Genomic DNA, 14,319 nt, shown 5'->3' on the forward strand with positions numbered 1-14,319 from the left:
GCAGGCATCCCCCCCATCCAATCGGCAATCCTCTGCGCAGGCATCCCCCCCATCCAATCGGCAATCCTCTGCGCAGGCATCCTCCCATTCAATCGGCAATCCTCTGCGCAGGCATCCCCCATCCAATCGGCAATCCTCTGCCCAGGCATCCCCCAGCACTGCTTGCCTGTTGTATGTTGCAGTGTTTACATAGCGTTTTCACAGAAGGATTCATTTAGGATTAACTTAATTGAATAAACACAAAGCTGCATAATTTATGGACCAAAATAGTTTTTCCTGGTTGGGTTGCTGACTAGCATTTCCTTTCTCCCTAATGGAATATTGTAAAGCCCCCATATTGTTGTAATCAAAATTTCATCTTTGAGTTGATTCTGTTCTTTTGCATAATATGATTTTATTATAAGCCAGATGTATAAATAATTGCTCATAAACAGAAGTTTTCCTTCAAGCAAAGTAATGGAAATATATGTATATATATATATATGTATATATACACACAGATGTGTATATATATATACAAATATAGCTTATGTTTAATTTTTTATTTTTCTAATAGAATAACTAAATCCAGTAGCAAAATCTTTTCATTATGTGGATTATACTGAATTCTTGTTAATGTTTCCCCCAAAAAAGATAATTTAGGAAAATAAATACTGTGGCTGAGATTTTGCTAATGAGATAGGATAGAGTACATGCTGGGAAGATGTAGTGATTGTTTTGGGGCCCCAGAAAATTAGCCATCATGGTACTTCCCTATTTAAGAATCCATAGTAATTCCCTGTTGTCTGTTAAATCAAGTTTGGACTGCTTTACTTGTATTTCAAGTGCTTTCATAATCTGGCTTCACCCTACCTGTCCAGGCTGATTAACCCCGCTCATTACTACATGCCTTCCATTAGGGATTGGTGAGCAGTGATAATCACTCCCCATGGGCACCACATATGGCCTGATACCTCATTTGCTGAAAATGCATGATGGTCTTTGCACCTGCTCTTCCCTCTACTTTGAATGCTCGCTCAACTTTTGGTGCCTGCCAGTTGAAATGTTAGCTATTTTTAAAGGTGCTGCATAAAATCCATCATCTCAGGATGAGAAGGAAACTGACTACTCAGTCCTACAGTGAACTTCCACTTCTGTGGTAGGTTGAAAAATGGCACCCCAAAGATTTGTCTAATCCTCATCTCTAGAACCTGTGAATATTACTTTATTTGAAAAAAACATCTTTGCAGATACAATTAAAGATTTTGAGATAAGGAGATTTTCTTGGATGATCTGGGTGGGCCCTAAATGCCATCACAAGCATCCTTATAAGAGAAATGAGAGGGAGATTTGACACACAGAAGAGGAGGAGGCAAGTGACCGTGGAGGCAGAGATTGGAATGATGTCATCACAAATCAAGGAAGGACTACAGCCACCAGAAACTGGAGGAGGCAAAGATGCAATTCTCCCCTGGATTCTTAGTAAGGAGTGTGGCCTTGATTTTGGATTTCTGGCCTCCAGAACTGGGAGAGAATAAGTTTCTGTTTCTTTAAGCTGCCAAATTTGTGGTAATTTGTTACCATAGAAAATAAATACACCTTGTTTGGAAAGTGCTGAACGTTTACTCTGGTACAGGTAAGAATCTAATAGTTCCCTGATGCTTCATGTGTGGCTGCTCTCTTCCCAAATAGATTATAAATTCTTGGTAGGCTCTTAGAGGTAACTGGCACAGATATGGTCATAGAATATCACTGAATTCTTTTATATGTATTGGTTATTTTTAACATACTGGAAGAGACAAGATGCTGGTTGCCTCTCAGTGCTCTGCTGGCAATTGATACTCTTGCTTCAGGTAAATAGTCACGTCTAGAATGTGATTGTGGATCTAAATAAACTGTTTTATCTTAAACTGTCTGTTGCAAAAGTATAATAGATGTAAGTATTTGATATGTCTTTGTTATCTAGTCCAAGCTCCTCATCTACAAATCCCCTGTGTGGTAATATTTTGGTTCCCAGGGTTGCTGACACACCTGCAGTCCATTTTCATCTGTTACAGAATGTCAGCATTGTGGCTGGCTCCCACTCAAATTTCTCCTCTTTCCAGAGGAAAGGGTCCAAAGGGTTTATGAGGTTGGCAGTGCTATACCTCAGCTTAGCATTCTGGGCTTATGCAACTACAATGGGGTTAGCAAAATTAGCAGGCACAAGAAACATACAAGGCCAGACCTCATGAGGCCAGCCTGCATTTCCCCTGATTTCCAGGGCTCTCTAGAGCAGAACTCACAGTGTCTCAACATTGGAGCATGGAATATAGCTGGATAGTGAATGAAGCTCAATGTCCTGACCTGATAGTCTTCTGACAATCCTTTAAAATGACTCATTTATAGGGAAGCTAAATTTTCAAGAATGAGTTCCTTCAAATTAAATATGTTGGAATTCATTAGTTTGGCTGTTCACAGTAACTTTTATTTGGTCACAAGTGTAACTCATGGTAGAAAGTGTAGGCTGGTTATGCCTGGTTCCAACCTTGAGAACTTTAGAACCTCCTCTGAGGTGTATCAATATTTAGAAATTTGAATTTCAGAGGAAAAGCTCACCTAAATATTCATCTACAGGAGATCTGAACTAGGCTCTTGGTTCACTGCAAGACTAGTCTCTGGAGACACAGATGAAAACATTTGATCAAATTAACTTATAACTGCATTTTCAGGCTGTTAAATAGTAACCCATGGGTTATTCTAAGGGGAAACTTCAATAATAATTCTAATCAAGGGGCTACTGGTATCAAAATAACTAGTACTTTCCTGCCTGTCTCTATGAGGACAGTTTAAATACTGTAAAAAATAATCAAGACCCCTTTCTCTACTCTTTAATAATATTGTCCCCAAGTGGTACTATTGGTAAGCCTGGGTCAAATATCAGGGTATTCCTAGTATGGTTTCCCAGAGAGGGATTCTGTAAGCCAAATCCCCTTGATAATGAGACAAATAGTTTTCCCTGATTTACTGCTAGCCAAAATGTGTGCATTTAAATCTAGGTAACCATACTCATTGTAGCCTTTTTGTTAATTTCTCTTAGGTTGAAGAAAGCCCTTACTAAAGGGAGTTCTTTAGCTGCAAAACTATTTAGATCCTTTTCTGAGTGGTGGCTCACCTGGCTTAACTCTTCAGATATAGTTAAAGTAGAATGGACACAAAGAAAAGTCAATCTAATTTACAAAAAGCAATAACTTGTGATAACCAAATTCATCCAATTGGCTTTTGGGTGTCTCCTCAAAGTTCTAAATTAACTTTCTTTTCAACAAGCTGCAGGTCTGAGTCTCTCCATCTGTCTCCATAGGATGAGCAGGTAGGCTATAGGCTTACTAATTTTATCACTAACCAGGACCATATTCGGTATAACTAAATTGAAAAAGTTTAAAAATAATTTTAGACACTTTGTAGGGTTTATTGGTTTATCAATGGCTTTTGGATCATATACAGGAACTGTCAGTTAGGCATGTCATCTGATCTTGATCTAGCCTTTTAAAGTTTCTTTTAGCATTTGTCTACATACCACATCAAAAATCACAGTGGGGAAAGCGAATTCCATTTGTAAGTGGCATGAAAAAGGGCTTCCTCCATATATGTATGCATTTCTAATGATTTTCTGTGGTTCAAAGATGAACTGGATGCTCCCTACCAAATGCAAACACACTTCACATTCTGCTGATCCCAGAATGTCACCTAGACTTAACATTGCCTTTTGATTCATGGATGACTTCCTACAGAAGGTGATGCTTTAAGAGTGGCTTTGTCAGGCAGATAAAAGGTCAGTGAGCCCTCTGGCAGAAGGAACAGCACATTTATATGTAGGTTGGAGACAGCTTGACACCTTGGGGCACTTTAAGTGGTGCCTCAGAGCCAATTGTAGTTCCAAACTATAGTCCTAAACTCAGCCTGGGAAGCTCTCAGCCTGCAGCTTTTGAGTGAAAGTGTGTCAGTTGCTTGCTTTTCAATTCAGAGAATTGCTTTGGTCTCTGCTGTTCCTTTTATGTCCTAAAACTGCCTTCACTTCTATGTGGGTTCCCTGAATTTGGTTCCTTTGCCTTCAGACAAGCACCTTTCTCCTGCCTGGTCTTGGAAACAACAGCTAGCATGGATGTCTGCCAGGATTTTGATCCAGCCTTTCCCCAAAACAGTCTCGGCTTTCACTGGATTCCCTTCTGGGGGCGGCCTGCAAGGAAGTGACACCAGCTTCTGTCCCAGGCTCCTGGCCCAGATCTTATCCTTTTTGTATGACTAGGATGCGGATCACTGGTACCCAGGATGCAAAACCAGAGTGGTAAGAAAGGGCCAGATTGCTGAGGCCCTTGCATGGTACGTTAAGGTATTTGGCGTCTATCCATAGCTTTGGTGAGCCACTGGACGAATTCAAGTAGTGGAGTGAGATGATCAATATCCATTTTAGAAAGATGACCTTGGTGGTCTGGAGGAAAGTGAATGAAGTGGGGAATAACAGGAAGCTATGCCAATACTCAAGTTAGAATTGAGGAACAAAGGTAATATCAGAGAGGTTAAAACAAGGAAAGAGATTCAAAATATTTTAAAAGGTAATGTTGATGAGAATTGTTGACTTGGATTTAAAAGTAAGGGAATGGGAAAGAGAGGTTAAGAAAACTTGCAGGGTGGTGGTGCCATATTACTTGTAATCAGGATCATAGGAGCATGATCAGGTTTAAGGAGAAGTTAATGGGATAACAATGGACTTAGTCATAATACATCTTGAGTGTGAGTCTTCTATAAGGAATCCAGGTAGAACAGCCCAGTACACAGTTGAGAGTATGAGGAGAGACGGTTAAAGGTAAAGGCCTGTGAGTTGTCACTGGCACCCATAAGTTGTGGTAGAATATTATTCAGTTCTTGATAATTATAATTACTTAAAATGATAATTACTAAGTAGAATGTGAAAACATAAAAAGAACAGCGTAAAAAATTGTATCTATTGTGTGACTTCAACTATATAAAAATTGTGTTTATAAACAGATAAAAGTAGGAAAGGGAAATAGAAAAATTAAACACAGCAGATTTGTTAAGATGGTGGGTTCTTTTTAAATTTTTCATATTCTGCCTCTTTTAAAAAAGAATTTGCAGTGTCATAAGACTTCATTAATTTTCTAAAAAAGTCATTTCTGTGGTTATAATATTTTTCATGTAATACATTTAAATTGCAAGGGCTGCTGGGTATGGGTGTGAGAATATTAATATGAGATATCATATGAGAAAGTACTTTGTAAACTTCCATGTGAATGATTATTACAATTGAACATGATCCTTTTTTGCCTGTCTAAAGAAGTGATATTTTCATAGTTAGCTTCTAGTATTTTGTGTTCTAGACGTTTGTGTTAGTATACAGATTCTCTACATCATTTTGAAGATCATAGCCATGGAATTTCCTGAAAAGTTATAATATGAGCAAAACACAAGTAAAAAAAAAGCCTTTGATGAAATTTGCTTGGATTATCAGACTCATTTATCGAGAACCTCTATATGCTAGGTGCTATGCTGATGACTTATGAAAAGAATAAAACTTAGTCCCTGTCTTCAGGAATCTTAGAATTCGGTGTAAGAAATGAAAAGTAAATAAGCAATTATTCAGTGTGATGAATGAGATCAAGGGAGCTTACCAGAATTTTAAGGGAACACATCAAATAAGGCACCAGAGGCTTTCCAGAGAAGATGGTGTCTACGATGAGTGTTGAATAACATGGAGAAGTTGAGTTAAGGACTTGGGGAAAGTGCCTTCCAGGAAGGGGAAGGCATCATATGCAAACTCTCAGAAGTAAGAAAGTGTGACACATTTGGGCAACTTGTAGAAGCTTTTACTTTGGCTATTCACAGAGCTGGTATAGAGGGCAAGTGATGCTGAAGGTAGAGGGCAAGTCCAAATGGTCTTATTTGCAATGCTCAGAATATTGGACTTGGTCCTGTAAGAAGTGGGGAGTCATTGGAAGACTAGCAAAGGGAGCAACATAATTAGAAAGGTTATTCTGGATGTAGTGTGTTGAATGATTGGGATGGACCTGGAGGGAAGGCCAAGACCCCTGTAGCTGTTGCTATGATGCAGAAAGAGAATTGTGAGCCTGAATCAGGTAAGCAGGACTGAAGAGTAGAAAATGGAGGTGGGAGCTATTCATGAAGAGGAATCAGCAAGACTTGGTGTCAAAGTGTAGAAAGTGAGGGAAAGAGAAGAGTCAAGGATGATCCCTGGGTTTCTGGCTTGGAGAATGAGATCTTTCTCTCCCCTAAGGAGGAGAAAACAGGAGGAGCAGGTTTGGGTTGGTAAGCTCACTTTTGGTACATTGAGTTGGAGGATTCTGTGGGATAGCAGTGTGATAAAAAAAAATCTAATGGGTGGTGGCATATATCAATCTGGACTTTGGATGAGAGATTTGACTAAGATTTCTCAGGTGAGGGAGCTAAAATCTGAAGTGGACATTAAAGAAGTTAGTACTGTGTGTCTGGCACATATAGGATGCAGATGCAAGTGAATATATCACTGAGTAAATTAATGGAGTTGTGGATTCTTTGGAATTGGAGGAAGCTGCAAGAACCATCTAGTCTAACAGATTACACAGTGACTCAACTTGGATTCAGAAATCTAGGCTTTATGAATTTAGATCCAGTTGTCTTTCTGCTCTATATTGCTGCTGGGGTGGACATAGAAGAGAGAATTGAATGAAGAAAAGCAGGAAAAAGGAAATTGGCTTGGTGAGAGCAAGAAGCAGGAGTTTGCTACCAAGTAGTGGTAAATGAGGTGACCATCCCCGACTCTCACCCAACACCAACACACCAGACCAACTTCTGAGGTCCTATGATGGTGGGCAGGGGAGAGGCCTCTTGAATGGCGTTCCTAAAAGGCAGTCAAATTTTCACGGCTTGTCCACCTTCTGGAGGCCCAGATTTCTCCCTTTGTTTAGGTGAGGGGTCACTTTGCCTCTATGTGAGAGTTATGAAGGGCTGCTTTGTTCTGGGAGAAATTTTGTCACCTGTACAAGTCAAAAGCCATGATTTCCATGGCTCTGTGAACTCAGGCAAAACCATGGATTTTCATAAAGAAAGATTCAATTGTGTAATAGCTTTCTCACTGCTGTGATGTTTCAGGACAACCTAACTGTAATGTCATTTCCATGCTTCTAAATTGTTTTTTATCGCAGATGAAATGAAATGAAGCTGTTAATGACAAGCTGAATGGGAAATGCATCTGGCAGCCCTGTGAGGGATGAATCAGCTGCCCTCTCCTCGTAAGAGCGACACCTTGCTTTTATTTTGCCCAGGTCTTCAAAGTGAAGTGGCAAATAGCATTAGCAGATCAGGCCAGGAGGACTGAAGGCAACTTTGTGGTGTATGTAATTTGGTGCTTCTTTGCTATTGGATGTATTTGTGTTAAGTGCCCCCATCTATTCAAATATCAGAGGAGGAATTTTTGAATTTGGGTAGTGCTGACTCTCTTAGGTTGGTGGGAAGTTTGCAGGTAGATCGTGTGATAAAGAAAATTAACAATTTCTTGAGGCTGGCCTCCTTGAGGCCTGGGTAAAAGGTTATAAGGACAGATCTCATTAGGCTGAAAGGTGTTTTATATTATCAAAGCAGGGCTTTCTCAAGGCAGTTTGTCCTTTTGCCTGGGGGAAGATGAGTTTTCTAAATGACTCAACTAACTTCTTTTTGGCATACTTTTGCATTTGGTTCATTTCCAGGTACCAGAAAGAATGTAAATATGGAATGAATCAACTTTTTCCACATTTTTCTCTAGCAGTTCTTTTATGAAGAACAGATTTTCCATAGAGGAAATTAAAAAATACATAAAACTGAGAAACGATGGTGTTGTTGAGAGCGGCCTCATTTTCCATGTCACTTTGTAACTGGCAATGCACACTGTATTCAAATGGCATTAATATAAAGCATAGAGTTTGTTTCAATTAGCTTCATTTCTCCTCAAGATGAGAAATTATCATAAATCCCTGAAATAACAGTTGACTCAGAGATGCTTGTATCATTGCATTGGGAATTTTTTACAGCTTTTCTTAAAAAAACTACACTTAGTTATAAAAATGATTAAACTCTGATTTAATGCATTTGATATGGGCCTTTTGCCTAAATTAGGAATGAGGAGAGGACGGCAATACTGTAACTCATTTTCAAAGACAGAAAAATTATTCTTTTGCAGTAAATTTGGGTTGAATATTTTTCCCATTTTAGAGCACTTTTCTACATGGAACACAAGAATTTTCATTAGCATTCAGTTCAGATTTTTTTGTTGGATGCCACTCTTTTGAATGATTTGAAAATATTCTTCTGGTGCATCTGTAAACATCTGAAAATTCGATCTTTGGTAAAAGACAATTGATATGGACAGCTCAAAAAGCCAGAACTTTATGCAAAGCAGTATCTGGATTGCCATCTAAATGAAAACCACATGTCAAACAAATGCCATAAATATGAATTCAGACAAATGTCCATTGATAGTTTTTCTGTGGTGCATCTTAGATGGTTCAGTGAGTTACAGATCTTGTGAAGTGCAGCCTGTTTTGGTATGCTGAAGGCAAGTTAAAGTTCCCTTCCTTTCTATTGTGACACTACAAGTCTAACCTTTATTGTCAGGGTCTCAGCTGAATTTTCTAACAGCAGATGAGTGGGAATTCATGGAAATAGCATGTGTTTCACCAGTTTCCTTTATTTCTCCCTCAGGACAAGCAGCTGTCAGGTCAGCCCCCCATTGCAGAGCTTGAAGCCATCAAGAGCAGGGATATATTTGCCTTGTTCTGAGGGCAGGCTTTCTGCCGACTCCGGAGATCACATAAATACCTTCAGGCCAGCGTGTCTGAGTCATCAGTGAGTGACCTCCTTGACAGGCTGAAACCACAAAATGGGACTTATGGAGCCAGCGAAGCAGGCTGCCCAGCTCCAGGTTCAGCTGAAGCAATCAACAGAAGGGGAGATTCACTCATGTTCGCACTCCCATTTTTCTACATGGTAGGAAACTAATTCCAGAGAGTAATAGTAGTGTAACAATGCGTCCACATAACTTTCATAACCCCGTTACCTCCAGTGCTTTGCAATGAAATCCAGAGTCTTTGATAGAACATGTTCTTTAAGTTCTTTCTAATTACAACTAGACATAGTTTTAGAAAGGAAGCTTGACTTTTTAAAATATGAGTTTAACATCTTTTCGTTAGCAGACCTCACTTGGGTGAGGTGAGGAAGGCTAGTTTTGCTATTAACCTACCTTACTTCCCTAGGTCATGAGATGTGAGCTTCCTAGGATGAGAAGGGAGGAAGATGCCAGTCTTTGTTTTCAAGTGGTTGCCATTGTTGTGTGGAGTTGAGAGCTCATTTACTTTGTGTCCTTAAAAAGTGTATTGCTCTGTTTTTTCTCAGTAATAATTTCTAACACTAACTCATTGCTAGATTACTCACCTAGATCATTGTATTCACTTCTTGAAATAACCCTGTAATTAATATTATTGGCCTCAGGATGAAACCAAAGCTGATGGGATAAATAACTTGCCGGAAGTCATGCTAAGAAGGGGTTACTGACCAATTTGAATCTGCCTATCTGCCCACAGAGCTTATATTCTTCTTCATTTACCAAGGCTTGAAAAATGTGTGAACTGGCCAAGGGTTGTACTAATTTTGTCTTCACACTACAGGTCTGATGGGAATGTGGAACAACTGCATTTATTAAGTACTCTTAGTACATCGTTTTTAAGGTTTTGATTTTTTTTCATTTATTCAACAAACATGTAGTAAAAACTTTCTACTAGGTGCTGGGGATATAGCTATGAACAAAACAAGTAAAAAAAAAAACTTCTATGTAGAAGTCAGAATGAGGCAGAGTGAGAACTCAACCTGCTTTTGCTAAAGGGAAGGAAGAGGCTATGACTCAAAGAATGCAGATATCATGTAGAAGCTGGGCAAGGCGTTAGGAGATGGATTCTTCTCTAGAGACTCCATAAAAGGAGTGCAGCCCTGCTGACGTTTTGATTCTAGCCCAGTAAGATCCATGTCAAACTTTTTTTATTTTATTTTATTTTATTATTATTATACTTTAAGTTTTAGGGTACATGTGCACAATGTGCAGGTTTGTTATATATGTATACATGTGCCATGTTGGTGTGCTGCACCCATTAACTCGTCATTTAGCATTAGTTATATCTCCTAATGCTATCCTTTTAACCTATAGAAGTGTAGGATAAAAAAATTGTTTTATGCCACCAAATTTGTGGTAATTTGTTAAAGCAGCAATAGTAAACTCATGCAGATGGCATTGGAAGATTTTCCTCAGAGTCTGGGCATCATCAGCTTTGCTGTCTTCATGAGATTCTTGCACTAGCAGTGTAGAGCCTGGATCACTGGGGCCAAGGCTAAAGGCAGAGAGATGAACTAGGAGGCACCGTAAAGACAAAACAACAGAGAGTCAGAGTCCACCATAAGGCAGTGGATGTGAGTTTGTTTGCTTGTTTGGCAAAGCGTTTGTATAATAAATGTTGTAAAGCTGAAGAGAAGGAGCCAGAGATGAGCACGTTTTAAAAATTGAGGATAAGGGGCTGGGCGCGGTGGCTCACGCCTGTAATCCCAGCACTTTGGGAGGCCAAGGCAGGCAGATTACCAGGTCAGGAGATCGAGACCAACCTGGCTAATACGGTGAAACCCTGTCTCTACTAAAAATACAAAAAATTAACGCCGGGCATGGTGGCAGGCGCCGGTAGTCCCAGCTACTCTGGAGGCTGAGGCAGAAGAATGGCGTGAACCTGGGAGGCGGAGCTTGCAGTGAGCTGAGATCGCGCCACTGCACTCCGGCCTGTGCACTCTAGCCTGGGCGACAGAGCGAGACTCCGTCTCAAAAAAAATAATAATAATAAAAATAAAAAAATAAAAAAATTGAGGATAAGGAGAGACACTTGTTGTAGGTGTCTGAGTGCGTAGGAGAAGAAGAGACAGGTGTCAACCTGTGGGATAGGCAGGACGTGTTGCTAGGGACAGTGTCACTGTTTCTGGTGGAATTTTGGAGCAATGCTAGTGATACTGCTTATGATGGAGATGGTGGAGTGATAGCGATGGTAGGAATGGGAGTATTTGGGCATGGGTAGAAGGAAATGGAGGCACCCAGGTATGAGGGCTTCTCTATTTCTTTGTGGAGAAGAAGGGGAGTGCATCAACTGAAAGCCAGTAAGGTAGAGGTTCACCATAGCCTCTGTGCAGAGTGGAGGGGGTGGGGCAGGCTTGGTGGTATTAAGCCTTGCCCTTTTTGGCATCACTGTTTGAGGTTGTATTTTATATATATATATCTTCCCTGACCAATGCTCAGCAACCTAGGAGTAGGAACAGAGATGGGCATGTTGAAGAGTAAGGATTTGGAAGAGAGAAGTGAGTGAGGTATTCTACCCCTCCCTTTAGTGAGGAAGTTATTTTTACATGGAATGGAAGGAAAAACCATTTCGTTTTGTTTGAAACTGATTTCATGAATTCCCAAGAAGTACGTCTACATCTATCCTATGATTCTCTACGAAACCTTCTTCATTCAGTTCACAACTAGATGTTTCCTTCAAATCAGGGTCATTATCTTCTGTTAAGGCAAATATATCAAGAAGAAAGGCCAGCCAGCCATGCCTATCTTTGTAGGAATGAGTCAGCTCCTTTCCTGGGAAAATGCGTCACTGGGGAAAAAATGAGGGGGAGGACCACATTGAGTTACTTTGGAGGAGGGGCCCCATCTTGGGAATAGAAGGTTTAATTGCTGGAGCTCTGAAGGTAAATGGCTTCTCAGCCACCTATATTTACCTTCCAGGTTCCCAAAGGGAATGCTGGGGCCTGGCTAGGGGGTTAGGGGATGGCAGGACCTTACTTCCCATAGGCTACCTGGGTATTTTGTACTCTGTCAAGGTTTGCCTTGCTTATACATTGAAGTATGTTTGCATATGGTCCTGTGGAAGGCAAATGTGAGAGACTATGGGAGAGGACAGGGAAGATACATATTCCCTTTGGGACTGTGAGAAGTCCCTGTCACTGTCTGTCAACAGAGAGAAGCTACATAGTGCGATCGTGTGTAACTTAAAATGGGAGAGATGAGAAGGCATAGCATTCAATCCAGAAGTCCCTTGAGGGCTGGTAACTCTCTTTGGGAGGGATACCCTAAAAAGAATGCACAGCTTGTTAGGGTTAGAGTTCTGTTTAATATCAAAGGAAACTTTTCTCATCTTTAAGAAACATGTATAAAGAGAGCCTGTAATCCCCAGTGCCTTAGATTTATGCTTTCCAAATGTGGACACCTATTTTACCATGTGCTCGATAACTTTTTAATGGACTACAAATATTTGAAATGTGTAAACACCAGAGAGGATGAGTATTTTAAGTGTGCAGGGTTGGAGCTGGATTAGGAGAACTTGGATAGAGGAGGGAAGCATGAGACAAGATGTCCCAGAAGTCTAAACTGCTGGACAGGAACATATTCTTAGACCAGGGAAAGTGGAAATATTCTTTCATTTGAACCTTAAGAAGTCACTCATCCAAAAGCATCTTTCTTTTTGGGGGGTGTGCTGTCTTTGAATTTTATCCTTTTCCTGGAGCTAGAGGGACTGTGTTCTTCGTTCTGTACATACCTGCCTTTCAGAAGAGGTGGGGGTCAAGTGTATCTTGGACATCTCCCCACTCTACCTGCCACAATGATACTAATATACATATACTCTTCTTTGTTTCCAGCCCAATCTTTCTCTTAGGGGAATTAATAGCTTCAAAGCCAAATACTGACATGATTAGAAAAGATTGCTCATTCTAAATAGAGTGGTATGTTTCCAGTCAAAATAATCTCTGGAGTCTTTTTTGTGGTTTCCCTTACTGCACTTCTTTAATCAGACACACCTCCACTGGAGATCCTCCATTTTCCCAGGTGCGGAATGGGAAGAGAATATACTGTATAATATTTTGGTGAAGATTAAATGAGATATTAACACAGGTGAATCACTTGCACATAGAGAGCCACCAATGCTAATTCACATCAGTTGATAGTGAATTATATCCTGCTTTTCCTAATGTTTATTGATGTTTTCATGCATCTATGTACTTTTTAAATTATTTAGAACTTGAATGTTGTAGTTCCATGGGTCTCAGCTGTGGGTGTTTTGTTTTGGTCATAAAGTACCCAATGGTAAGTGGTAGGATGGCACAGTGGTGAGAACATGATCCCTGGAACGAGACTGACTGGGTTTCAATTGAGGCTTCACCCCTATTTAACTGCATCATCCTGGAGAGACTCTTTACTTCTTTGTGCCTCAATTTCTTTATTACAAAGGAAGTGGGGAATGATAATTATATAACCTGCCTCATTGGGTTGTTCTGAGGATTAAATGAATTAATATGCACAAAGCATGTAGTGCCTGGTGCCAGTAAGGGCTATTAACAGTGATTGTTGCTACCATATTTTTTAGTGCCCATAAGACATTTAGAATAGTGTCCAGTACATGTTACCTGTTTCTTTTTCTTAAAATTTCAATAGTTTTGGGAGGCACAGGTGGTTTTTGGTTACATGGATAAGTTCTTTAGCAGTGAGTTCTGAGATTTCAGTGCACCTGTCACCTGAGCAGTGTACACTGTACCCAGTATGTAGTCTTTTATACCTCAACCCCCTCCCAAACTTACCCCCAGGGTCCTCAAAGTCCATTATATCATTCTTATGCCTTTGCGTGCTCATAGCTTAGCTCCCACTTGTAAGTGAGAACATATGATATTTGGTTTTCCATTCCTGAGTTACTTCACATAGAATAACAGCCTCCAGTTCTATCTGAGTCGCTGCAAAAGACACTATTCCATTCCTTTTTATAGCTGAGTAGTATTCCATGGTGTATATATACCACAGTTTGCAAATCCACACATTGGTTGATGGACACTTAAGTTGGTTCCATATCTTTTTCTTCCATGTGTCTTTTCCACATCATGACTTATTTTCCTTGGATAGATACCCAGTAGTGGGATTTCTGGATAAAATGGTAGTTCTACTTTTAGTTCTCTAAGGAATCTCCATACTGTTTTCCATAATGGTTGTACTAATTTACATTCCCACCAGCAATGTAAAAGTGTTCCCTTTTCACCACATCCATCTGTTGTTTCTTGACTTTTGAATTAGGGCCATTCTTACAGGAGTAAGGTGATATCTCATTGTGGTTTTAATTTGCATTTCCCTGATGATTAGTGATGTTGCGCATTTTTTCATATGTTTGTCGGTTGTTTGGGTATCTTCTTTTGAGAAATGTCTATTCATGTCCTTTGCCCATGTTTTGATGGGACTATTTGCTTTTTTCTTGCTGA

The sequence above is a fragment of the Hylobates moloch genome, unplaced genomic scaffold (genome assembly GCF_009828535.3).
Source record: "Hylobates moloch isolate HMO894 unplaced genomic scaffold, HMol_V3 SCAFFOLD_35, whole genome shotgun sequence".
Taxonomy (NCBI): domain Eukaryota; kingdom Metazoa; phylum Chordata; class Mammalia; order Primates; family Hylobatidae; genus Hylobates; species Hylobates moloch.